The sequence below is a fragment of the Macaca thibetana genome, chromosome 11 (genome assembly GCF_024542745.1).
Source record: "Macaca thibetana thibetana isolate TM-01 chromosome 11, ASM2454274v1, whole genome shotgun sequence".
Classification (NCBI taxonomy): Eukaryota; Metazoa; Chordata; class Mammalia; order Primates; family Cercopithecidae; genus Macaca; species Macaca thibetana.
The window spans coordinates 69,860,464-69,864,675 of record NC_065588.1 but is presented as its reverse complement, the minus strand read 5'-3'; the positions used below and the strand labels follow the sequence as shown (position 1 = coordinate 69,864,675).

Here is a 4,212-nt window from a genome sequence, read left to right as displayed (position 1 = left end):
CATATGGTTGTCCTTCATTCTGTTGCTATAATGTATTACATTGACTGATTTTCATATATTGAATCATCCTTGCATCCCAGGGATAAATCACACTTGGTCATAATGAATGATCTTTTAAATATATTGTTGAATTTGGTTTGCTAGTATTTTGTTGAGGATTTTCAAATAAATATTTATGGAAGGTATTGTCCGATAATTTTCTTTTTTTGATGTTTCTTTGTCTGATTTTGTTATCAGGGTAATATTGGCCTTGTAGAATGAGTTGGAAGCATTCCTTTCTCTCCTAGTATTTGAAATAGTTTGAATATGATTGGTATTAATTTTTCAGTGAAGCCATAGCATGCCAGGCTTTTCCTTATTGGAAGACTTTATATTATAAATCCAATCATATTACTTGTTATTTGTCTGTTCAGGTTTTGGATTTCTTCCTCATTCAATCTTGGTAAGTTGTATGTGTCTGGGAATTTATCTATTTCTTCTAGGTTTTTATTGGCATGTAGCTGCTCTTAGTGGCTACTAATGATCCTTTGAATTTCTGCAGTACCAGTTGTAATGTCTCCTTTTTTATCTATAATTTTATTTATTTGGGCCTTCTTTTTTTTTAGTTAGTTTGACAAAAATTTTGTCAATTTTGTTTAACTTTTCAAGAAATTACCATTTTATTTATCTTTTTTTTAAATTTCAATTTCAGTGTTTTCTGCTCTGATCTTTATTATTCTTTTAGTCTACTGATTTTGGGTTTAGTTTGCTCTTGCTCTTCTAGTTCTTTAAGAAATATGGTTATATTGTTTATTTGAAGTTTTTCTTCTTCAGTGTAGGCATTTATAGCTATAAACTTTCCTCTTAGTACTGCTTTTGCTGTATCCTATTGGTTTTGGCATGTTGCGTTTTCATTTTTATTTGTTTCAATAATGTTTTTAAATTTATTTTTGATTTGCTTATCAACTCACTGATCATTCAGGAGCATATTGCTTAATTTTCATGTGTTTGTACGGTTTCCCAATTTCCTCTTGTTATGGATTTATAGTTTTATTCCATTGTGGTCAGTGAAAATCCTTTATATGATTTCAATTTTTTGCAACTTTTTTGCAAATTCAAATTTTTGCAATTTTAAAGATTTGATTTGTGGCCTAATATATGGCCTGTCCTTCAGAATGATCGATATGCTGAAGAGAATAATTTGTATTCTGCAGCTGTTGTATGAAATGTTCTGTAAATATCTATTAGGTTCATTTGTTCTATACTGCAGATTAAGTCTGATGTTTCTTCATTGATTTTCTGTCTTGATGATCTGTCCAATGCTGAAAGTGGAGTGTTGAAGTCTCTAGCTATTATTGTATTGGAATCTACCTCTTTCTTAAGCTCTAATAATATTTGCACTCTACATATATCTTGGTGTTCCAGTGTTTGGTGTAGATAGATAGATAGATAGATAGATAGATAGATAGATAGATAGATAGATAGATATAGATGGATAGATATTTAAAATTATTATATACTCTTGCTGAATTGATCCCTTTATTGTTATGTAACTTTCTTTGTCTCTTTTTAAAGATTTTGTCCGAAAAATGTATATTTTTTTCTGATGTAAGTATAGCTACTCTAGTTCTTCTTTGGTTTTCATTGGCATGAAATAGCTTTTATTTTCCCTTTATTTTCAGTCTATGTGTCTCTGGATATGTTAAGTGTGTTTCCTGTAGGCAACAGACTGCTAAGTCTTTTTTTTTTTTTTTTTTTTTTTAAGGCAATTTTATAACTCTATTTGATGTTTTGAAGATCAGCAATTAGTTCTCATCCACATTGACTGTCTGTAGATTTTTGAAAGTGGTGACAGGTACACAGGTAACCAAAGTATAGAGCTTATTTGATGAATCTTTATCCTCATTACGTTTTCTGGACAACCACACGTGGATTCTGTATGGGATATTCCTTATTCCTTTGGCCCAGACAGCTTTGTTGAGCCTGGTATCAATGAGTACAACTGGAGTTCCCATCTCCTTCATGGCAAATTTCTGAATCTCTTTGAGTGCTTCTTGAAGCCCACTTCATGGATATGCTTGTGAATGTTGATGGTGTATTGTTGGGTCACCACCTCAATGATGGCAGAATGGTCTTTTTTTTTTTTTTCTTGCTGCCCTTCTTTGCAGGAGCCATTCTGCTGGGTCTAAGTTGGAAAGGAAACACTTTTTCTTTTTTTAATCTATTCGGCTCCCCTATGTCTTTTCATTGGAGAGGTTAGTCCATTTACATTCAATATTATTATTGATTAAGGAATTACTCCTATTTTGTTATTTGCTTTCCAGTTGTTCTGTGACCTTCTCTTCCTTTCTTTTTTCTTTCCTGTCTTCCTTTTGGTGAAGATGATTTTCTCTAGTCATCTGCTGATATGTTTTAGATTCTTGCTTTTTATTTTTTTGTGTATCTGTTGTAGGATTTTTGATTTGAGGTTGCCATGTGCCCTGCAAATAACATCTTATAAGCCATTATTTTAAACTGATGACTGATTGCAAAAACAAATAAGCAAAGAGAAAACTAATACAAACTCTATATTTTATCTCCCCCCTTTTGTAACTTTTTTGTTGTTTCTGTTTAACTTGTTATACTGTCTACATTTTAAAACATTGTTGTAGTTATTTTTGATAGATTCATCTCTTAGTCTTTGTACTCAAGATATGAGTAGTTTATAAACCATAATTACTGTGTTATAACATTCTGTGTTTGTGAACTTATTACATATAATAAGACAATATATAAGCTAGTGCAATTTTACATAAAGATGTTACATAAAGTCATATAATACAAAAAAGGAAATGAAAATATCTAAATGTCAAGGGAAGGGCATTGGTTTATATGGTACATATATTTAATGAAACAGAATAATTGATGTTAATGAAGATTTTTTAAAGTAGAAATTATATGTGTTTTGTTGCCTTTTGTAAAAGTCAAGTTACCGTTTAAACAATATCATAACAAAGTCTCACAAAACATGCACTCAAATATTGTTTGAAGTTGGGTGTTTACTTGTATACTTCAAATTTGTTCTGTAATAGTTTTCTAGTGTGCAAAAACCATTTTTGAAAATTAGGTACTTCAACTTCAAACAAAAACAAACCAGAGTTAGAAGTACTGTCAAGCATATTAATGCCTCAAGTGTACTTTCAGGGCTTTTTCCAATTGCTTCTGCTCTAATTTCTCCCTATAGCTCTTTGATGAAGCACTCCCTGAGTCAAGCCCTTAGTTACTTATCTAGTCAATTTTGTCTCCCATAGAACCTTTATGATGTTATGATGTTGCCTTTTTGGCCCATTAATAGACTGTCTTTTGTACTCTTCCTAGGTTATGCTTCGGATGTCCATCAGGTCATTCCCTAACCAGAAATGTATTGAGACATTTACAGGGAAGATTTATGTGTATCTCAATCCTATCTGTTTTATATTCTTGCCACTTTGGTTCTTAACAACAAAGGGCTTTCAGAGTCTGTTTGCCCTTTGCCCGCAATGCTTCTATTATGTTTTCCCAGGGTGGCATTAGTGCCAGAGATGCTTGGATTCTGTTAGCCAGGATCCACTAGTATTGGATAAGATTCTTTTGAACATGATGCTTCAATTGGCTGTATATCTCATCATTGAAAGAAACTACTACAGTAAAAATAAAGATTGGCACAGAGTCCTTATGGGCCAGGCTGTAGTGGAAAATTTTGAGAGCAAGAATACAAACAGCCTGCTGAAGTGTTGGTTCTCGCAAAGTGTGAGATCTCCAGTAAAAAAGAGCACTGATGCCAGAAGGGTGCCCAGTGGTAAGGATGAAATGAGATAAATTAGTGTAAGGGTGCAGTGGCAAGCAGGTTTCTGGTGACAAAGAGATGTCTGTTGTTGGAAGACACAAAGAGAAAATCTGGGAGTATAGAGGATACAGTGGTAAATGAGACATTGTTGAAAGACACAAGAAGGCCTGTGGTGCAGCAAAGAGTAGAAATAGTGAAGGATTATAAGAGATCACTGGCAGGGGGCTCTGAATTAAGAAGAAATAGAAACATCAGCTTGTGTGGGAAAAATGTGAGTAAAAATATAATGCCAATGGTCGAGTGGCTTCTGACAGCTACAAGAGTTGGTGATGATGGTGAGTGGAATATGGTGGGGGGGTGTAATTTTGAAGGCAGTGTGTAAAAAGCATCAGGAAGAAGAGGAAGGAAAGTAGGTCAGGGTTGGGAAC

At 33.4% G+C, this 4,212-nt stretch overlaps 1 pseudogene; it reads right to left on the bottom strand.

The window, feature by feature from the left end:
* Positions 1-1,784: 1,784 nt before the first annotated feature.
* On the bottom strand, positions 1,785-2,154 carry LOC126930128 (60S ribosomal protein L31-like; annotated as a pseudogene).
* Between the last annotated feature and the right edge of the window lie 2,058 nt (positions 2,155-4,212).